The sequence below is a fragment of the Branchiostoma belcheri genome, unplaced genomic scaffold (assembly GCF_001625305.1).
Source record: "Branchiostoma belcheri isolate BF01 breed outbred unplaced genomic scaffold, Haploidv18h27 scaffold171, whole genome shotgun sequence".
Lineage (NCBI taxonomy): Eukaryota > Metazoa > Chordata > Leptocardii > Amphioxiformes > Branchiostomatidae > Branchiostoma > Branchiostoma belcheri.
The window spans coordinates 59587-84189 of record NW_017803169.1 but is presented as its reverse complement, the minus strand read 5'-3'; the positions used below and the strand labels follow the sequence as shown (position 1 = coordinate 84189).

Here is a 24603-nt window from a genome sequence, read left to right as displayed (position 1 = left end):
GGGACAGACGGGGAGGGAAAGTAAGAGAAGGAGAGGGGAGGGGAGGGAAAGAGGAGGAAGGGACAGAGATGGGGATGGAGAGCGAGGGGGGAGGGGAAGACAGAGTGGGAATGGGGACAGACGGGGATGGACAGAGATGTGGAGGGAGAGCGAGGAGAGGGGGAGATGGGGAGGGACAGAGAGGGGAAGGGACAGAGATTGGGAGGGAGAGAAAGTGGAAGGGCGAGATAGGGGATGGGCGAGAAAGGAGAGAGAGGAGAGGGAGAGAGATGGAAGGGGACAGAGACAGGGAGGGTGCGAGGGGAAGGGAGAGAGGCAGAGGGTCAGAAAGGGGGAGGATGACAGAGCTTGGGAGGGAGAGAAAGGAGAGAAGGGGGAAGGGAGCGAGCAAGAAAGGGGAGGGAGATAGATAAGACGATTGTATCACTTTTGATCGCGTTTTTTTTCAGGATCAAATGGGACGTGGGTCTGGTCAGATGGAACGTCTGTCGGGCAGTTTAAGGTGTGGGGTGGAAATCAGCCAGACTATTTCGAGGGAGACCAATTTTGTGCTCATTACTGGCCTCACAACTCCATTAACATGCCCGATCGTTGGAACGATGCAAACTGTATCCGCCCAAAGAAGTTTATTTGTGAACGAGGTTAGTTTGCTCATTTGTGCCTTTTTTATAAGTTAGATTGTTAGTAAATATATGTCAGGGACCAACATCGCTTACCAGATACATTTGACTCAGTGTTGACGTCACACCTCAAAGAAGTCACGTGGCTTGTCTCTCTGGGTCTGTCTACCTAGAAAGTCCAGAGTGACTGGTCGAAAGCTCTATGTCATAAAATTTACCTTGTGTTGGATGAAAAGTTCTATCTTTAACCCTCAAACACCAGAACTTTTTTTGTAACGTTAATGCCCGAACGGGGTCCAAATGGACCCCATTTGGTTTCTTTCAAATTTATATTTCTTTTTGCATTCTTTCAGTGATCTTTGCACATATATTGGTTAAACATAGTAAGAGTTATATTTTGGCATGATTAAGTGTTTAAAAAACCCAACTCATTATCATAATTTATGCAAAAATAGGATGAGGCATGCTGGAATGAATATGGATTGACCTTTGACCTCATATGATTGTCAAATTGTCAAACCTCTGAAAACCTGATGACCTAATTCCTAAGGTTGAGGTTACTTGGCAAACTGCATAATATTAAAGCGATAATGCTTCCTTGAAGACATATTGTGGACATCCGAACAATTTTGTGTGTAGGAAAGTGCAAATACATGGCTGGGGTCCGTTTGGACCCCAGACGGTCTTACATAAGACTTCCGTTGTTATTTTTACAAATTTGTGCCGATCTCCAAAAAAAAATTTAGGAGAACTTGTAGAAGAGATTTATCGACAAAGTCGAGTCACGGGAGGAATTTTTTTTCGAATGAAAAAATTCAAATAGCACATAAAAATATACGCCTGAGGTCCAAATGGACCCCATTCGGGTGTTTGAGGGTTAAACAAGTGTAAGTAAGTAGCTGGCGATTTTTGATAACTCCGTTTCACATCTTTACCTGCCGCGTCTTATCCAGTCAACCCACAACCGCAGAACCTGACTTGCAGTTCGAAAAGGTCGGACGCCATTTCACTGCATTGGACGTATCCCTCCGCCCATCTTTCTGGATGCCATATTTGGTACCAGGATGTGTTGGACGATGATGCAGAACCAACAGAACTGATGACGTCACTTCCATCGGGGAACAGAAGTGTCTACGTCATCATTGACGGTTTGAAGAGTGGTACTGTGTACAACGTCACAGTTCGTGCTGTCGTGGGTACAACTGAGAGCCTTGACGTCACAGTCCAGTGCATGACTGGTAAGCACCTACATTTTTCGAATCAGGGCACAGGCCATGCTTTTGTCCAAATAGCGACAGGTGCATGGAGGGCGAAACTAAGGTCATGTTGATTTGATTATCATTCTCTGGGAACCCCAAAACTGATGCGAGCGTGCGAATAAAGAAAACTTTGGCCAAAAAAGTTGCTTTCATTATGAAATCTACGTGGTTTTGAAGGTTGAACAAATGAAACAGGGTATGGTTTGGCAAATAATGTAGTCTTCAAATTCATTTCTTTTATAATACAATTTCGTCCTTTTCGTTTGATTTTGACATTCTACGACATTGGTATCGTTTTCCAATGTTTCTTTTCAACTTACCGTATATATTTGCTCAGTCTTCAACTGTTTTGTACGATTTACAGTATGGTTATTTTTTTTAAACGGCCGAAAATTCATGACTGATTATTTTGCGTTTCAGAAATGGACACTCCACAGTTCCTTTTCTGTTCGGCAGCAACGACGTATACGTCCCTTGCTGTCACTTGGACCAGACCGAACGGGCCTCTTCAAGGCTACATAGCAAATCTCACCTTAGCTGGCGACAGATCTAACCACAACCTAACAGTGGTTACTACAAACGTTGGCCCCCAGAACGAAACGTTTGTATTCTCAAACGTCGTAGCTGACCAAGAGTACAGGGTGGCACTCGTGGCCACAGGGTTGTACACGGACAGCTGGCCTGTTGAAGTTCATCTGTGCGACACGTAAATTATGCATTTTTTAAAGCTGTGTTAATGTATGTTTTCTATACTTTGCATTGACCAGAAGAAGAATTTAGGATCAGTTGAGCTTCAGTATCGGGATTGTGCAATATTTACATATAATTTTTTGGGTACAATTCATGCCTTTAGAAATGTTTAAACGTTATTCTTTTAAAAAATATTCAGGAACAACGTACTAAACATTATTTAACATTTATATTAAATAGGTTTGACACTTTTAGAAAAGATCGCTGGGAATTATACTGCGTTTGTTGGTAAATGGTAGCTCTCTAACATTTTTCTAAACCATCTACCTGCCAGCTCAATGTATTTGTATTTTTTGCTTTCAATTTATTCCATATTTTGCATGTTTTGTTTCATTTTTTTTAAAATTCACACATTTCACTTTCTATAGTGACACCTCCACCCGAGGAGTTTCATGTGACAGACATCACAGAGACAACCGTGCGAATTTCCTGGAAGAAGAAAGCTACCTCCATCGCTATTGGCCACAGGATATGGATCAGGCGGAGTGATACTGCCGAAGTCCTGGTGACACGCCTAGTACCGACCAGTCCAACCGATGTATCATTTGACGACCTAGTTCCAGCCATGGAATATATAATATCGGCCACGAGCATCAACCGCTACAACGAAGGGTTAGAAGTAACCGTCACTGCCGCCACAGGTAAGGAAAAGTTTGATCAACCTCCAAGCTCGATAAGAAGCAACGTTGTTTTGTTTCCAGATGTTACACTATTTACCGAATGTAGCACTTCAAGCGTGCTGCAATGACAGATACATCTAAAGTTTACGTACCTTTTTGCTATTATTGTTTTCTTCCTAAAGATACCTTGTTGTTAATTTCAGGCACTGACCCTCCAAAAGGAATAGGTGTGGACGACTGGACAACCGACACTATTTCCATCTCATGGCAGCCACCAAAAGCTGCGCTGACCGGATACAACATAACCTACACCGGAAACGGAAGACGTGTTTCCGTAGTGCAGACAGGAGACAGGGACAGCTGTAAGTTGACAGGACTTGTTCCGGCTACTCGGTATGACGTCAGCGTGGTGGCCGTGAGCAGGCTGGGGAGGAGCATCAGCGTCAGGACAAGTGCTGTTACAGGTTAGTACTGGTTTTATTGAAATTTAAGGATATTAGACGTCTATCCATCTATTTATACTTTATCAATCTATACATTATGCATTTGTCTGTGTGTGTGTGTGCGCGCGCACATGCGTGTGTACGCGCATGTGTGTACGTGTGTGTGTGTATGTGTGCACTGTGTGTGTTTGTATGTCTGCATGTGTGTGTGTGTGTTTGTGTGATTGTGTGTGTGTGATTGTGTGTGTGCGTGTGTGTGTGTGTGTGTGTGTGTGTGTGTGTGCGTGTGTGTGTGTGTGTGTCAGCACGACATTTTCTTCTTGTGGACTATCGCCTACTTTGTTGACAATCAACATTCTTGTCTCTGTGTGTTCTCATAACATTGCACACTTATGTTTCAGACACAGATCCGCCTTCGGGTTTGACAGTCTCCGTCAGCTCGGCAACATGGATGTTCCTGGAATGGAAACCTGCTTTGGCAAAGGTTGTTTTCTACGAAATAGACATATCAGACGGATATGGCAGCGCAATAACAGTACTGAGGTAAAGAAATCAGTAATGCCAGATTTTTACAAGTTGTTTTTAAAGCCAGCTTCTAGACTGAAAGGATCTCTTGCTATATATGCATTGTGCTTCATTGTTTGTTTGTCCTTTTTCTGTTACTTTCAACTAGCCCCTCGACAAAATTTACCTTTGATTACACTCATTTGTTAAAGAAAACAAGCATCATGTAAAGGAAAATATTACGTTGACAATAATGACTTTTTATTGAGTAGATGTAGATCATCACGTTGGATTGAATGAAACAGATTGATTCTTAATTTCACTTTTACGTCAACAGGATCGAAGGAAATAAAAAATCCTACAACGTCACAAATGTCCTCCCTGAAACTGCATACGTCATCAAGATGGCGGCCTTCAGTGAGTATGGACGCAGCGTGGATGTCTCCTATTCACACAGAACAGGTATTCCTTTCATGATTTTGTTACATCTACTGTTTTCTCCATATAGAAATGTTTGTATTGTTTTGGGTCGCCGACCTGGAATGTGTGTATTTTCTTAATGTGCGAGTAACGACGGCTGCATGGAGTGTGAGACATGGTTTTGACCAAGGAGATTGTATTTAACCTCCTTGTTTTGACAGTTGAATTATAGGCCAAGCTTTAAGGTGACCCAGCATGCACCACGTGTCAATATTTGGAGAGATTTCACGTTGTGGTGTCGACAATGCCATCCACTGTCCAAGTATATCCACAACAACAAATAAAATATGCCGCAGGTCTGTGGCATTGAAAGGTGCAAAAATAATTGGTCTGTAGTCTCTAATACCTTGTGAACATCTGGTGATGAATAAGTTCAATCGCCATTCGGTACCTTTTGGCGACGTCTCAGGGAGGAGCCTAATGGTACAGTATTGTGTGCAATGGATTCTAGAAATTGTACAGGGATTTTGTCCACAGGCATGGAATGTCCACAGGAATGTCTCCCAGCTCTTTTTGTTTACATGTCCACATTCCTGGAAACCCTTGGGAGAACCTGCCTGCCAGATGCCCTACATGTACTTTCTGTGACCAAGGGAATAGTTTACCATACACTCAGGGAGGGTACAAGGCTTCTTCAAAATCATGAAATCATGGCAGTGTCATGCAAACAGCAACCACCGTCGCCATGGCAATGTATGGTTTCATCGCCACTGTTGTTGTACATATACACCAATTCACACTCATCTTTTACTTTTCTCTGCAAGTTTTATTTGGCAAAATATTGATTGTCCCAAAAGGGTCGATATCGTCGATGGAGGTCAACACTGTTGGATCTACATACACGACGACAGCCTCTACAACAGATGAGGAACCAACTGACGCCACCACGCCAACTTCGACACCGACATGGCCATCAACATCGGCCGCAGCACGTAATGCCCAAGGTAAAACATTTACGAACAGATAAGATGCATGCTAATCAACTTCGTCTAAAATGTGTTTTTTTTTCGTTAGAGCATTTTAAATTGACTTGATACGCTTTACAAATTTTAAATGTACAATGTGTCAGTTTTATCAACTTTGTTAATATGTATTCTAAAAGTCATGTTTATTTTTACGATTTCACTGTAGCGAGCACCAGAAGAAAAGGGAAGGGACGCGTCGCGTATGATCAATCTCAGCAGACTACTACGAGCACAAGTAGGTTCTGTCCAAATTGTTATCAAATATTTATTACTCATAGTAGCAGCTGTAGAAAATATCTACTGCAATTTCATGGCGGCAAAAACTGGATTTTTTAAGGTCAATTTTCTAGTCATTTTTTTAAACATCTAGTCAGTTGAATCAGCATTTTCTCCATAGCATATTGGTATATCATAAAGGCAAATATGCGATGTTTTTCACGGAAACATTTGCTTGTTTATATCGTAGGCTGGTACTAGCTAGAAAGGGGTGGTACTAAAAAAAGAGGCCTCTAGCTGTTTTTAGCTAGGCTATTTCAAATGCTAGTACGGAATGATGACAAAGGTGTTAAAAAAGACAGTAAATGTCGATATTCAATAAGATTTCCTTATTCATAATGTTTTTGTTTTGCCTCCCTGAAATTCTGTTAGATGCCATGTTATGATATCATTGGGATGTGACTGTAAAAATATTGGGCAACCGTTATATGTCGTATCTACAATAACGTGATAATTATGGTAACATTCATGTTATCACCTTTCAAAGGTACGTCACCAGGAAGGTCAACTGAGGCTTTGCCTGACTCAACAACATCCACGCCAGGTAAATTTATTTTTCTTGGGGGGGGGGTACTTTTTTCTTGAGTTGCGTACAAAAATCTCGTAACTTCATATATGATAACGTTATGTACAATTAAATAATAAATTCAATGTTTCTATTAAACCTTCGGGAGCGGCAAATGTGCTCCTTTAGCAGACCAACTCTCCTTGCACGTTATCGCCAAGTTTTAGTCTGAATCCTGTTAGAGGCTAATTAAACAAGAAGATAATTTAATCTTAATTAGTTTCAGGGTGGAGCACCCATATCACATCCCTAGAACGAACAACAGAAAGCCCAGGGCAGAAGGTATGTATGAGTTCACTGCCATTTTGATCTCATATTGACTATCTGTATCTGTATCGATATAGCCGGTATAACCGCCCTTCGGCGTAACACACCAGCTTTGCAGGCACGCGGCGCGGCGGCAGCTAGCTGTATCACTCCGAACGACGTGTTACACTCAATCTTTGCACATTTGATTGCAGTGAGTTGTTTAAAGCTTTCTAGTGATGATGCCCCGACTGTGCTTGGTGGCAGCGAGTTCCAGTCTACGATAGTTTTTTTTTATTATAACATTTAGTAACAAGACAGGATGACGACATACTCAAGCTACAATGCTTATGTTTGTGTCGTCATCGTTACAAAAATATATACATGTAGTCACAAATACAGACATGCAAAGCATAAGAGTAATAAGGTAGACTAAAGTAAGCCGCATTATAACTAAATCATATAATATGTATCAAATATAAAACAGTATATGCAGGTAAATGATAAGTGAGTAAGTAGGCATTCCAAGTCAATCAACAAACTGGTAGGATAAGAAATTGATGGTTACTCAAATCTTTCCGTTTCATTTATAAACAATTGAACACATTGTAAGAGTTTAGCGTTGTTAGAAACCGACAGAGAAGAGGAACCTCTACGATAGTTGTGGGGAAATACGAGTTGTTACCTCAATCCCTGGTTGATAACTCTGATACTTGAAGGCATAACTGTTTCTTGTTCTTTTCTGGGCCTGTATCAGATACTTAGTGGTTGGTACGTCCAACAGTTTATTAGCCATTTTGTACATCATGCACAGTCTGGACATTCTACGTCCGTCTTCCAGCGACCCTCAGTGTAGGTTTCTTTTCATTTCCGTTACACTAGCACCCCTTTGACAGTTGTTCGTGCAGTATTGTAAACATTAACATTCATGTTCAACTTTCAATGCTACATAGGCCAGCACCTTTGTATTTGGTCACAACAAATTCTACATATACATACCGTGTTTGCCCTGTTACAGCTTCAGCAGTTCGTAGAAGGAATGGGCATGTCCAATGTCGCTCGACCAGAGGACATCATTGCTGTGACGTCAGACATCAATGACATCATCAACGGTCATGCAGAGTCACCGTTGCCGTCTTCAGTTCTGGTTGGTTCCACTTCTGTTGAACTAAGTATTTGATTTCCTCCGAGAGAGAGAAAGAGTATTGCTGTATGTTGTGTGTGTTTGCGCGTGTGTTTGTGTATTCTGTTTTCCCAATGTATTGCATTACTTTGGCAATCATCACCAACATCATCTGTACCATGATTAGCCGGAACCAAGTTAGAACATATTTCACTACATATAACCCTAAAGAGTACCATTTCCAACTTATCATTTTTAATCCCATTATCTATTATAATACATGCGTCAGTAAAATTCTAATTTTCGAAAATAAACTTGGCCACTTAGTTACCCCAGGAAAACGAATGGAACTATTTTCTGCCTTACCTCGTCAACAATGCTCAGCTAATTAATCTCCAAGCAGATCATACAGTGGCAAAGCAGTATCCATTGGCCAGAGTAGTGTAAGACTTCCATAGAATGTTTTGAGAGTAGCATGTTGTGCTGGCTCTACTTAAGAAACAAACTATATGATTTGATTTTGATGATAGTTGGTATGTTGGGAGTTGGGGAGACAAAGATCAAGAACAATTTTGGGTCTTTTAGCTGGTTTCCCTGTTAATGTTACGGTGATTTCATTTGTGGATTTCATTTCATTTTTCCCACAGAAATCTACTGCAGATCTCGTGTCAGATCTTGCTGATGCCATGAAGGGATCCCAGGGTTCATCAGTACAGAATATGGGAACCATAGCTAATGGTAAGACATATTTTATCATTACATGTTTTTGACGTCGACGAAAAATACCCTTATTGTATATGTTTGCCCATATTGTGTAAGTGAGGGTCAAAGAAATAAACAAAAAACACTAAATTCACATTTAGTTTACTCACAAAATCAGTTGTCTGGTATGTTCTTTTGGGCTCTTACCTTTATTTTCCTTTGTTTCTTTGTACCAGTCACTTGCTCTGTGACGAACACATGTGCAGCTGCTAATAAATAATACAATTACTATTGAGCTAAGCAGTAGAAAAGATGATGTGGATAACGATGGTGACACTACCTGCTGATTAGAATAATATATATTAGGTTGGTTTGTTATTACAGGTTTAACCAAATGATTGAAACCTTAATTTTCAGTATTGCTTACCTTATGCATTGCATATTGGGTCCATCGTTACTTAAACTATTTACAGCAAGAAGAAATTGAATGATTACTGACAGCAATTTGACTCCATATTCGTTCAGACCAACTCCCTTACACTGTAAAGTACACACCCCTTTACAATGTATAATATCCTCTAAATGCCATCAGCATTCAACACACTTCCGAAAGGATATACGTGAGAGAACCTGTAGAAAATGGAATGATCTCATTTTGAATGTGTCTTTTTGTGTCCCTAACTAGCCTTGGTACAGACAGCTTCAGCAGTTGTTGACATGTTACCGGAGCCAGAAACACCGATAGGAAGCACAGCTGACAACCTGTTCGGAAGTTACATCGACATCAACAACGCAGACCTTTCACCCAAACAGCAGCTGAAGGTTTTAAAAGACAAGCAGAAGGAAAAAGAAAATGCTGTGAGTATTCCAGCTAAATAGCTGTTGCTGGATTCCAGCTAAATAGTATGTTGCTGTTGTCGGAATTCATTCCGACATTTTTAATGATTTTATATTTGCTTTGCAAGTATTGCCTTTCTAGTTTCCAACAGTTTTCCGACATTTCTGTGTAATTTAGCAACAAGAAACAGCACAGTCCATTGTGGCATCTTTGGACAAGGTTGCCGACACACTGCTGGCGTTGCAGCCCGTGAATGTAGAATACCAGACAAGCTTTAGGACCAAAGATGTTGCCGTCTCTGTGGTGAGGTCGTCTTCAAAGAAAGACATCCAGCTTGACTCAGACCACATCGTGGTAGACATTCCTGGCCGGGAAACTCAAAGCAATGATATGCTAGATGTCAAGGTACGTCTCAACTAGCCTAGAGTTTGTTAGATCTAGTCCACTCATCAGAATCTATAGCTAAAATGCACTCACCAATTACCATGGAGAGCCGATATTGCGGGCGGACAACAGACAAACCCTCAATAAAGTCAAAGTGATAAAGCCGTTGAATCTTTCAAACTGGATAAATTGAACTAATTTAATACGTAAACGTTAGGTACCATCCGGTACCTTTCATCAGTACAAATGTAGTAGTTTTTAATTAGTTTTTTTCTTTCTTTTTTGAATATATTTTGGTAGTTACCTTTTGCTTATTTAGAATACCTTTAGATTGTTTTTTTAGAACCTTGTCAGTTTCCTTTTGTTTATTTAGAACCCAATTTAGAACATTGACTGTTTTTGTTTATTTTGAACTTATTTCTTGTTCCGTAAATTTCCTCTACATATCACTTTATCTTTATCCTGGATGATTAACCTTCACCAACGCCTCAATAAAGTCGTAGTAAACTCTGCGATCATAAACTGTGAAATTGTTTAATGTGATGACAAGCTACAAGTTTTAATTTTCAACATTTGTCATTTCCCTTCCTTTATTCCTTATCTGGACTTTTTTATGGTTTTATGTGTATCAAACGACAACATTTTTTTGTATTATTGGGGCACGGATATATTATTTTGAGTAGCTTGCTAGTGAGTTTGTATCTTTGATAACGTCCAGACCAATTAGGTTGACATTACAGTGTATTCCGTCAGACCACATGAGGACTGACAGGAGAACCATAGGCAACATTACATACAGGTCAAAAGGCAGTCACAGGAAAGTAAATGCATAAGCCACCCTGTAACCCTGCAGAGATCCTATCATAATTAATTAAAGCACAATCCCCTCGATTGTTACAATAAACTTTTCAAATCCCCCAATACTTCCATATATATTCTATTTATTTATCTATTCATTTTTTTTTTTAATTTCTGCAGATGTCAGTTTTCAACAAGAATCCATACTCTTGGTCCGAGTCAACTGGAGGACAGAATATATCGTCCCCCGTCGTGTTCTTGACAATGAAAACAAAGGAACGCGGAAGCCTCGGCGTAAACCAAAGGGTGAATCTGAACCTTCCATTCTTTCCATCACAACCAAGAGGACACCCAACAGCCCCGCCACCATTAGACGGAGCGATAAAACAGCCGAATGCCGCGAAAGTCGACATGTCCGACGGAAAGAATATGACGTACCACGCCTTCACCGTGCCCGAGGATAACTCTGTCCCTGTAGTCCGTCTGGACTGGTGGGATGTAGACGCGATCTTCCACCTGTACACCGTGTATGGATCTCTTCCCACACCTGAAAAATATGCCGAGAAAAGAGTAGTGCAAGAAGATGGGTATGAGGCTTGGCTGATGGGGACCAACTTCTCCATGTCCTTCATTCCAAACACTACTCACCATGGTGGGCGATTGTATGTTGGAGTACAGAGATTAGGTGAGTTTGCCATACATGTATATTGCATGTCAATCTATAGCTAGTTGACTTTTACGCCAAAAAAGCAGTTACTCAAGCAACTGGGTATGGTTTTGTAAATAGACGTTTCAGCTAGTATCCAGTGACTGAGAGACCAGGGGAGAAATGCAGGTTTATAAGCACAAAGTATTGATTGAACTGAACTGAATTGATTGATATGCAATAAGTAAAGACAATTTTTGAAGTCTAAAAAGAAACAAAAGTTAGACAAGTAAAGATGATGTAAATTGTTCTATTGTGCAGACCAGGAATTATTGTCTGTCCTTGGGACTGGGAGCGCCGAATGCTAAGTGCCTGAGAGATCTACCCGTAGTCCCCCTTCCCTGTTGAGATTAGAGTTGTACATTGTTTGACTTTTAGCATGGTTGAAAGTCATCGTAGGTTTTTGGTATAGAATATTTTGATATATCACGCAGGCTGTGACAGACAGAACCACCAACAAGGCTTCAGGACACACCTTTTCCGTAACAACACAGCTTGATTTTTCAGGACATCTACATGTATTTCCCAAAGAACGCCATTAGTTTGTGATCGGACTTATGTAACCGACCTTTATCTGGAAACAGTAGAAAGTTTGATACATACATGTATGTCCCTTCTAGGAGCTGCGAAGTCAACCCACGGGCATCCCCAGCAGCGATTAGAAGAATCAGTACATTCCATGGACAAGAAAGACTACACATTGTCGATGTCTGCTCTAGGATGCTCCTCCTGGAAGGATAACAAAAAGCAATGGGGGCCAGGGGACTGTGATGTGAGTCTATTTACTTGAAAGATAATGAATGAATGAATGAATGAATGAATGAATGAATGAATGAATGAATGAATGAATGAATGAATGAATGAATGAATGAATGAATGAATGAATGAATGAATGAATGAATGAATGAATGAATGAATGAATGAATGAATGAATGTACAGGTCATGGTGATGAAGAAGCTCTAGGTACGATTTCTGTGAGAGCGTGGCATCACACTACACCTACAGTTACTACTGTTTACTAGTAGTAGTGCATGCATGTATGTAGGTTATAGTTAAAGTACGTCGATGAAGGTTAGACATCCAGGTAACACGATATGCCAAAAAACAGTTACTCAAGCAACTGGATATGATTTTGAAAACGTCAGACGTTTCAGCTAGTATCCACTAGCTTTCGTCAGTGACTGAGAGACCAGAGGGGAAAGCAGGTTTATATACACAACCTGTTGATTGATATGCAAATAAAGTGAAGACAAATTTTTGGAAGTCGAAAAAGGAACAAAAGTCAGACAAGTCAAGACAAGATGATGCAAATTAGTCTGAAAGCTCCTGTTATACAGGACAGGAGCTTAAGTGTTGTCTATCCTCAGGGCTGGGAGTGCCAAATCCCAAGTGCCGGAAAGATCGACCCGTAGCCCCCTTCCCTGTTGAGGGTGGGGTTGTACATTCTTTCATATATTGCCTCTTTAACACCCCGTTCCCACCAGCGTGTTTCGCGGTCTAAGACATCCGTGGACTCGAGTTTGAAAGAGTGACCCTGGTTGTGTTGTAGGTGGTGGAAAATAGCTGAGGAGTAGCCGTTGGCACTAGGTCGGCAATGTTCTTTGTACCTTACTTTAAGCGGTCGACTTGTCTCTCCGATGTAGGTGTTGTTACAATTGGGCTCCTCACATTTGAGTCTGTAAATAACATTCGCCTTGGTACCCTTGTGAGGTCGGTCCTTAGGGTGTACCAGTCTTTGTCTGAGGGTTGAGTGAGGTTTGAAGTTAGTGGCTATGTTGAAGTTTTGGAAGATCCGTCGGAGTTTCTCAGATACTCCTTGGACATACGGAATAGTGATGTTGGCCTTGTTTTTGTTGGTCAATGGTTTGCACTTCTGGGTTTTCTTAGACTGATCTGAAGGTTTGAGCGCTTTGTTGAAAGTCCAGTTTTGGTAGCCACATTTAGCCAGGGCACCTCGGAGGTGTCTTTGTTCGTCCGTTTTGGCTTGGTCTGAAGTGATAATGTTGTCTGCACGATGGAAGAGAGTTTTGATCACTGCTAGTTTGTGTTCCAAAGGGTGGTGGGAATCAAAAGCCAGGTACTGATCAGTGTGGGTTGGTTTCCTGTACACTTCGAAACGAAGGTTACCATCTTCCATTACCATAGGTTACCATTTACAGACTCAAATGTGAGGAGCCCAATTGTAACAACACCTACATCGGAGAGACAAGTCGACCGCTTAAAGTAAGGTACAAAGAACATTGCCGACCTAGTGCCAACGGCTACTCCTCAGCTATTTTCCACCACCTACAACACAACCAGGGTCACTCTTTCAAACTCGAGTCCACGGATGTCTTAGACCGCGAAACACGCTGGTGGGAACGGGGTGTTAAAGAGGCAATATATGAAAGAATGTACAACCCCACCCTCAACAGGGAAGGGGGGCTACGGGTCGATCTTTCCGGCACTTGGGATTTGGCACTCCCAGCCCTGAGGATAGACAACACTTAAGCTCCTGTCCTGTATAACAGGAGCTTTCAGACTAATTTGCATCATCTTGTCTTGACTTGTCTGACTTTTGTTCCTTTTTCGACTTCCAAAAATTTGTCTTCACTTTATTTGCATATCAATCAACAGGTTGTGTATATAAACCTGCTTTCCCCTCTGGTCTCTCAGTCACTGACGAAAGCTAGTGGATACTAGCTGAAACGTCTGACGTTTTCAAAATCATATCCAGTTGCTTGAGTAACTGTTTTTTGGCATATAGTTAAAGTAATACATGTACTATTTTTTTTAAACTTGCAAATATATATTACTGGTACCTGTGTTCATTCTGCTAAAATGTACAAACAGATTTCTCCACCATGCATCCTTAAACCCATACAGGTTGAAATAGATCTAAAAGCTGCAGTCGTCAGCTGTAAGTGCAGCGTTACTGAGTCTAGCATCGCGGTGGGGACCATGACTCTCCCTCTTCCCAACTCCATCAACTTCAGCAACGCGTTTAAGAACTTCCGCAACATCAGCGACAACGCCGTGGTGTTCTCTACTGTCGTGTGCGAGTACATCCTGTACATCCTCGTCCTGGGGTTGTGTTTCGCGGACTTTCAGCGCATACGGGTGAGTATAAAAAAATCTGTTATCAGTAATGCTAGGTCACAATTCCCAGCCAGGCAGTTTTTAATACCTCTTGATATCAGCATGCTAGGGGAAAATTTTTGTGGAAGATAGCCCTTGTGATCTGGACGAAATGACGTAAATTTTGGGCCCTTAGGAGCTTTTGTTTCTATGATTTTATTTCAAAACTTACTGGTGAGGAATATAGTGTGCGATTTAAATGGTCTGAAAATTTGTATTTTCTATAAAGTTGCGTGGATAAAACAATTTACTCAGTACTGTTAATGTGCACCTGTTTTTTTCTACATGATCAGGCAACCATTTACGATGTACCATCTGCCCTCTACTACCGCATCACTGGCCGGACACGTGTGACGCCTTTAGTTCACGGGGTAGCAGCCGACAGTAAGAGAAGGAAGGGGCTGTCCAAGGTGAACCTGATCCCCCCTGACAGGATGCCCGCACCTCACGTCTATCAACTCACGGTCACCACCGGGGCCATGTTCGGGGCAGGAACCGCGTCACGGGTCGCCTTCCAGCTGTACGGGTCAGAGGGCACGACTCCGGTCAAGATGCTGAACCCAGGAGGAGAGGTATGTACGGACACACTGCTTCCACTCTGTCAATCTCAAGAACAAGATGACACTCCACAACACATCCTATCTAGATATATTTCTACTCAAACTTTTAGATAACACATGCGTAAAGGTACAAGCAACTTTTGAAGATTGTTTGCGTCTCGAAAGAACTTCTTTGTTAATAGAGTAATGCCTATTGCAACTCATAGGAACTGTTATATTTCATTGTTGTTGGCTTTATATCATCTTTACAGGTTAACAACAGTTTAAATAGTGTAAGAATTACGTTAAACATTTTATGGTTAAGAACAAATAAGCATTTAGCATTTTCAGGATAAAACCATGTCAAAACGCTATGAGTACGACATACGATGTGTTTGTGTATATCTTTATTTAGCTTCTAGGGGTCTAACGTACTATGACTTTTAAAAATACAAGGGACAATAGGAGAAATATTGAGAAGGAAAAACGGTTTGCTACTATGAAAGTAACGTAGGGTTTTTGTCGTTTATCATTGCTAATTACAGGAGTTGGTTCGTGGAAGTACTTTACATTTTATCATGCCAGTGCGAGAGTCACTAGGAGAAGTGATGTTGTTGCACATCTGGCATGAGAAGTCCGGGGAAGGAGACACGGCATCCTGGTTCCTCGGAACTTTTGTCGTCAGAGATGTAGAGAAGGATGTGGTGTAAGATTCTAAAGACATTGACTCCTCAATGGTTTGAGGGACAAAACTGCATTGAGTGCTTTACTGACAGCTATCCTCTCTCTGAGCTTCTGCCTCGGAATGTTGTGAGAGAAACTGCCCATGTGCCTTGCGAAAGTTCTGTTCTCAGATTCCAACAATGCTTCATCTTTTCAATGAAGCCCCTGTCACACATTTAGATCCTTTTCCGGACCACCAACCAACATTTGCTGAAATTCAGAACCTGTCTGCCACGTCTACCTTTCGATGCGCATGAAATCAGATTTGAGTAAAATTTGAATTTAACTGACACAGCCGACCTCGCCGGACACCAGCCAACCACAGCCGACCTTTTTTCCCCGACCTACTAGTACTCCTAACTGTGGTTGGGGAAGGTTGCCAGTGTTCGGAAGGCCATATACGGCAATGTGTGGCAGGGCTTGTATCTTTTTTTCAAGTGGTTAATATGGTTTGGGTCATCCCTGTCTCCATATTCCTGCAATGGAAACAGATTGGCATGTCTGCGAAAAGTACACTCAAGAAGTTTTAGAAAATACATTGACAAACTATTTTCTTTTTAATTTTTGATTTTTAGATCCTACTTCGTTTGTAATGACTGGCTGTCTGAGGCCCGGGGTGACGGTGAAGTACAGAAGGTTGTACACGTCAGCACACAGACGGAACTGTCAGCCTTCTCCACTGTCTTCAGCCAGGCCACCCGAGACGTGCTGTATGACAAACAGCTGTGGGCTTCTGCCCTGGTGGGAGCGCCTGGTCAGAAGCTCTTTATATTACCCGTGATTCAAATGTTTCAATTGGAACTATTTTGTCATATCATTGATTGTGTTATAGAACATAGAACTAACATCTTAAACAAGAATATGTTTTAAAGGGCGCCATTAAACATTTTGGCATTGAAGAAATCTTTTGGTAATTTACCTTCAGTTTTCAATGTATTTGTGCAATTATCTTGCAATTATCTCGCTTACCCAAAGCGTTTAAACACACTCATCAGGCATCATATTTTGGCGAAATAAGTTAGTAATGCGGATTTGCACTTATTTGCAATGTAATGCGGTTGATTTAACTTAATTTGTAAAGAAATGACAAGAAAATTGACTGTTTTTAACACACACCAACTTCAGCCCCAACCCTATCCCACTCCAGTTATGCGCATTTGTGACCTGGTAAATAAATATTAATAGAATTAACACATTAAAGTTGTTCTGTAAATCACTAACATATCAGGTTTAATTTCGTTCCGGTCTAACACAGGTTCCAGCTTCACCAAGGCCCAGCGTCTGTCCTGCTGCTTTACTCTACTGAACACCATGATGCTATCCAGCGCCATGTGGTACGCTGTAGAGAACACAACTGCTGGGGCAGCAAGAGTGTACAACCTGGGGTTCGTTCGTTTCTCAGTACAGGTGAGTTTTATTTAATATTCTCAAAAACATTTGAATGACAGGTACAAAGAATTGTAACACTGTTAAAGTATAGTATCTAAGGATTTTAATTCATATTCACTGTGGCAGACAGGTACAATGTTTTAAAACTTTAATTGTATAACATCTGGGAATTCTGACGATGTAACTACTGTATATAAGGGTCAGAACGTAACATCAACTGACGTTAATTGTTTTCTGGTCGTAATATATAGTACGAATACCTAGATGTTATACTTAAACAGTGTTGCAATATATTGTAATGGTGCATCTACGTTACTCTGATTTGATTTGATTTTGATTTATCGAAATTGCAACAGTGTAATACACGTGGGACACAGACAGATGTTGCTGGTGTTGTGTCCTACACATAGAAACAAATACATGTAACTGGAATAGTCTCAGAACTCCAATTAAAACTATGAGTAATGACTCACCTCCATGCTAACGTGGTATCTTTACAGGAGCTGTACATCAGCCTTATGTCTGTCCTGACTGTAGTGCCCGTCAATCTGGTCATTGCACAACTATTCCGCATGGAGGCGCCACTAACTGTTGACAGCCCTGAGATGAAAATCCGCACGTCCAAGCAAGGTAAGAATGTGTAACGGTACGAACAGTGAAAGGCAAGCGTGTTTTATCTCTATGAAAATCACTCGTGATCTTTATTTGCAATCGGATATAGATTCATGTTCAGATACGTAGTCATGCACAGATACAGATTCATGTACAGATATACAGATACATATTTTCCGAGTAGGATGACCGTGTCAGTCCCTACACCTGAGTGAGGGTCACAGTTGACACGGTGGCCTTCGCGTGGATTTGTTTTAACCCTAAACAGTACACCTGGGGTCCGCGCGGACCCCAGCAACATATATTCTGTAATATCTTTTTTGTTTGTAAAGATTTTTTTCTGAAATTTTCGGTAATTGTCACCCACAAAGTTGTCTCTCAATACAGTGCACAAAACTCCGTTTCTACCATTTATAAAAAAAATTATATCTGATTTTCTTTTGGGGTCCGCGCGGACCCCAGCCGGCTTTCGATCATAATGGATACACTGGCGTTCTTATACATTACCCTATTTCCGTTTTTATATGTTTCTATGCACTCATCGTATGTCTACCAAGTTTTCAGAGAATGGTGTAGTAATAGAATTAAATTTTGATAACTTTGGTGTAATTATGACGTCATATGACGTCAGAGCTAATAATATAGACCGCCATATTGGATTTTGACCAATGGCGTCATCAAATTAGCATATTCTAATTATGTAAGATGTTATTAATGTTGGAAAAGAAGTGTAATTTAATATAAAACTCAGAAAATTTTAATGTTTAAACCAAAATTACTTCTAATTTTAAAAAAAACTGCCTGCTAGAAACCCGTTGCCATGGCAACACAAAAAAACATCAACTTACTAGTATTAAACTAATATGAACTTTTTTCCAGAGACATTTTAGGAAAGGTCTCCAAATTTGATACTTCTAGCGCAAGCCGTTTAGCCGCTATCTGAGATCAAAGTTGGGCCTCAAAAGCCCCTTCAGTCTGAAATGGGTTTAAAAATCGGGTATTTCTTCTTGTCTTCTTTTCTTCACCAAAAAATAGAAAAAGTTCAAAATGTATGATTTTTGTATGTAATATGGACACAGAGGTTTCCACATCAGTTTGCAAAACAATTGAGCTGGTAGCATGTTGATAATTTCTAAAAATTAGCAAAAACTGTTCTGGGGTCCGCGCGGACCCCAGGTGTACAGATTAATCAGTCCGGGAAGGTGTTTTGTTGAGGGTTAAGGTGGATAGCAGGTTGCCAATCTGAGCCCCACACACTTGGGCATAAACTCGATGTAGTATATGCGTTCTTTGAGCTTGAGAGCAGTAATGGGATTTTATTGTGTGCATTAGCAAGCATATTATATACTAACCCACTACACAATGTTATGAACGTTATCCAATGTACCAGTTTTTGTAATGAACGTTATCCAATGTACCGGTTTTTGTAATTATCTTACCTTGTCAGTATTCTTGCACTACCAAAGAAAGCTTCCTGATCAAACCGTTGTTTCCTGCCCTTCAGGACGCCTGCAGAAATACCTGAGCCGCTGGGCGGCGCACGTGGCGTGGCTGACCGTGTTCCTGGTGTCCACCAGCTCAGCGTTCTTCGTCCTCCTGTACAGTATGGACTGGGGGAAGGAGAAAAGTGACGCCTGGATGAAAACTTTCATTCTGTCCTTCATGGGATCCAGCTGTGTAGTGGAGACACTTCAGGTAATTTTTTTAGATTTTTTATTTATTTTTTATATTTATTCAGAATCACAATGATGGTTACAAATGAAAAGACATGGACTAAGTGGCTGCGAACTCAAGTTAGGTACAACTTATATTCTCACAGCCACTTTTACAATAAAAGAAAAATATTTTACAAGACGTTTGAAAATACATGAGACCTCGCGTGAGTAACAAACCTCCCGTCCCAGAAGACACACACAGTTTAAAGCGTTTTGTTTCTTTTATATAATATTGTGCGGCTAACATTATTTTGAAGTTGATATCATACGAATAAAGAAAACTACCGCGGAGAACCAAATGCTGTTTAGAATGGTTAGAAAGGGTGTTTAAATCAACAGTTACTTCGGGTAATTGAATAGCAAAGTTCTTTATTCACAGCCACTTGTTTTCATCAGCATGTTACAGTTGTAACTGGTTCACTGTACGTACTGAAGCTATATCTATGGATGTAACAATTTTATGTATGTCATAATAAAATATTATGACATATGGGATCGTTTGGGATTATGACGTTTGGGATCGCATATTGTTAGCATTAACACCTAGCTTCAGTTCACAGTAAACTTGTCATAATTGCCCGATGAAGATCACAAACGGCCATACAAACATTCGCCTTCGTAACTTCCTTGTTACCTCCATATACGGCGGTTTTCCAGTTTAAGATATACTAAAATATTTTAAGGCAGTGAATACAAAATGGTTTTGCACTGTCCGTACAGATCTTCGTGCTGGCTGCTGTCCTTGCCGCGGTTTGTAGCCTGCCGTTCCTCGCCAAGCCGCCAGCTATCCGGAAAGACGACCTGAAGCTGAACCTGTGGAACACAACAGGTTCTAACTCTAACACTTTCTACACATGCATACATACAGGTGTTCCAACTCAAACACTTTCCAATTTTAATTCTGCTATGTTTCTAATCTCCAAATAAATGCATAATGTAATTACCAATATAGAGAAAAATAACTAAATGAGCAATAATTTTATGATGATATACATACTTGGTCCACATCTTGTGGGTGTGCCTCATGCACTGCTTTAAGGCCGCACTAGTATCATAATTAGCTTTTTAATCTGTACATAATGACATTTGATAATTTTTGTACATAATCAATTCTGTGTATAACTTTTACCGAATTGTATATTTCATGTCTACTGATTTTTGATGTCTAATGTCTAATGTTTATTGTTTGACTTGGTTCCGTATTGTTTTGTATTATCATTTCAGGTTTGGGAGGACAACTTGTAAAGGCGTTGATACACCTGTTTTGTCCTCCCTTCCACTTGTTTTTGCATGTGGTAAATTCAAATAAAGAAATAAAGAAATATGAATTTGTATGGAACCTTCATTTATCAATAATTTCTTTCGTCATAATGATAAGTGAACTGGCACTATTGTTATTAAAGATCTAATCCAAAGGAATCACAGAAAGCTAACTATAAGGGCACTCACTACTCTTATTTGTCGATGCCGTCAGCAACAATGTTGCTTGTTTGGTCACTCCTGTCTTTTTTTCTGTCTTGTAGCGCCGAAGAAACTCCGTCGACCTGCTAAAGTAAATCTCCAGTCAGCTAAGAAGAAAAGAGAACTGAGAAAGAAGTCAGCCTCGACGCTGATGGAGTTTCTGCTGCTGTTCGTCTTCGTGGCTCTTCTCTTCTACATCGCACAGATGGACAAAGAACCGTTAGCCTTCCACTCTGGGCAATCTCTGTCAAACAACATTCTGAACGAATACGATTCGGTAAGCTACTAACCCAAGTGTTGGGGATTTTTTTCAGAAGTCCTATGTTATGAGGATTTTTTCTCATCTTTGTTATACTTTTAAAATCACATTCACACAAACGCATACATGCAAACTACACACACACACACACACACACACACACACACACACACAAACACATGGGTTGGTTGTCCAATGGATAACATGAATGTTTTTTTTACGTACAGATCAAGACACCTGACCAGTTTTACTCGTGGCTTGAGGAGGTTCTGTTGCCGACCCTCTACCCGTCCTCCTGGTACAACGGCCGGAGAATGAAGTACTTAGACCGGCAGTTCGCACACAACACGGAATCCTTCCGCATCGGGCCCCCACGCCTGACTCAAACCAGACAAGGTCAAGCTACATCCTCTGAGGGTTTGACTTTCTATAATTTTGTCACTTCCGTTTCTGAACAAAAAAAAACGTTTTCAAATGTCCTTTCAATGTTCTTAAAAATCCAACTGTCCAATCACCTAAGCCAGCAGGCTAAGCCATTGGGCACTTGAATTTAGTGTAAGGGTTTGGTCACATTGGCCGTACAATGACAGCACGATCTAAAACTGAGTTGAATAGTCCGTATATGGTACATTTTTTTTTTTTACTTACAGAAGTAAAATTCAGTTTTCTTGTTACAGTCGAAATGTCTTAGATCATTGCCAGCAGTTGATTCTGCCACAGGCTGTTGCAAAATGATATTTAAATTGTACGACGGCCTAACAAAATGTTACCACAATGTGAGACACTAGCAGCACAGTCAACAGGTCAAAATTGTTAGTCTATATACTAAGATCAAATGTTTTTTGATACAGGTCCCATGACAAAGGAGAATAATGCTGGCCACGGCTGGAATGTTCTATCAGGGAACATGTCTTGTAACAGTTGGCGATTTTCCATTCCTAACCTCCCAAATCACCCGAACTACACATCTCACTGTCATAACCGTCACTCTGTCAACTTCCCTCTAGACTATGACACCGCTGTGTCGTTCATACGTGCCCTGAGAGATTCCGAGTATTTGGACAAACACACAAAATCCGTTACAATCGACATCAATTTCTACAACCCCAGTCTGAAACTTTTCAGCGTTGTTCACATGATCACAGTCCGCTCTGGAATTGGTAATCTCATGCCGACAGCTACAATCACACCGTTTAAATTGTTTCAGTACGAAAGCGATAACGACTATGTTAGTTTGTTCCTGCATGTCATCTTCACACTTCTTTTCCTAGTCCTACTCTTTAAGGAGGTTAAGGCATGGTTAAGTGAAGGTTGGAGTTATTGTAGTTCACCTTGGAATGCTGTCGCCTGGACTAGCCTCATGTGTACAGCTACAGCCATCTCAGTCTTCATCAAGCGGTACGCCGTGTCTGCTAATACACTCGACATGGTGGCTAACACCAACGGTATGTTCACGTTTAACAGATCGTGCCTTTTTTTCCAACACAGAAAGAAATTATGCTTGTTACTATAGAGTTCTGTCACTGGATTTCCTTGTTCAGAGACTTTTCCTGAAATATATATTTGGCAGCAATTTCATATTAGTCAATTGATGTAATTTTTCGTGTTATCATGGTGTTTGGTTTGTGACAGGCCTTTTTTTATCATATTCAATAATATCTGACTGTTTAAACTATCAAATTTTACACATTATGCAAAATTACTCATGATTTTTATGTTAACCCTATCTAGACCGGGGGGGGGGGCTAAAAGTGCCCGCGGCAACTTTGATGTCACATAGCGTCTGAACGGCTAGAGCTAGAAGCGCCAAACTTGATGACTTTTCCTAAAATATTGTTGGCAACAAATCTGTATCAGTGGAATAAGTTTATGATTTTTCTTGTTGCCATGGCAACGGGTTTCTGACAGGCATTTTTTGCCAAATTTAATAATTTCCATTTAAACAACAGAATTTTATGGGTTTTATGTCAAGTTACACATTGTTTCTAATATTAATAACATCACATATAATTATATGTAAATTTTATCATTAAAAATGCATAATTTATGCTAATTTGATGACGTCATTGGCCAAAATCCAAGATGGCGGACCATATCATTAGATCAGGTAAATACAGCTTTTTTTCCTTAAAATTTCATCAATACTCCCATTTCTTTTAACAAAAAAAGGTTTATATGGATGTCTTTAGTCTGTTTACAATGTATTTTAGGCTTTATCCTGAAAAAAAACTATTTTTCAAAATTCAAGATTGATGATCCAAGATGGCGGATAGGTAATATATGCATGACGTCATTTTATGACGTCACCGGTGTTGCTATGGGCAACATAAGACTTAGTACATCCTAATATTCTGTCATAAACACTTTTGGTAAAGTTATGTCGTATACTGTTTAGTTTTCAGGGAATAACCTATCTAGACGGTTTTGGCCAATAAAATCACACTAATAACGTCATAATGACGTCATATTACGTCACAACGACATTAAAATTGTACATATGATAAATTTTTACTAGTACACCATCCTCTGAAAATTTGGTGGTCCTACGATATACCGTTCGCGAGTTCTGAGGGGGGGGCCGAAAGATCCCCCCCCCGGTCCCACCAAGCCCTAAAAAGCCCGGTCTAGATAGGGTTAATAGCATCTTGTGTAGTACTAGTTTTCTGTAATTTGTATCTTTGAAAATTCTTAATTTATGGTAGGTTGATTGCGGCATTGGTCGAAATCTAGGGTGGTGTAACGAGGAAAAAGTGGTCGACAATTGGAAAATTAAGGAAGCACTTTTCTCAGAAGCCTAATTTTGTTGCCTTTTTTTAACGTTTTACAGGAGAGCTGGGATTTGTAAGCTACGTAGACATGACGGCTGCTGCGTGGTGGGACGCCTGCTTCAAACACATCCTGGGTATTTCATTACTAAAAGCTCTTCTTTAAAACATGCATTGTAGCCATATATAAGTAATCATAGCACAATAAAATAGAAAATATAACAAAGGTAGAAAACAACTTAAGTTTAAATATAGCAAAGTTAGAAAACAAGTTCAGATAAAAATAAAAGTATATAATGCCATGGATTAGAAAAATGTGTTTAACAAACAATAAGATCAAGCATACTACTATTATGGGGTCGTGTGGCGTAACGACGGATATTTCGTTTCTGAACCGAAAATAAGTATGTCTGTTGTTCGTTCATGCGTTTTTCTGCGTTGGTGGCGGCATAAAAAATAAGTTTTAAAAAACCTAAGGTTGAAGAGAGTTTTATAAAATGTCAACAGTACAGAAGTGGGATTTCTGTATGTATTGCAGGTATCGTTGTCTTCATCAACACCATCACCTTACTTCGTGTGGTCCGCTTCAGTCAGACCATCGGCAAACTCCTGGCCCTCCCCGGCATCATGAAGGAGGAACTCCTGTCGTTCTTAGTTGTTGCTGCAATCGCCTTCGCGGCCTTCATTAGCTCAGGTACATGTATACACTATCCCGGTGTCAAGTAATAGTACCCCCCCCCCCC

General features: G+C 40.5%; 1 pseudogene; it reads left to right on the top strand.

Annotated features, from left to right (window-relative positions):
- The first annotated feature begins 2993 nt into the window (after nt 1-2993).
- The window catches only part of LOC109466896, a 23773-nt pseudogene continuing 2163 nt past the window's right edge, over nt 2994-24603 (top strand).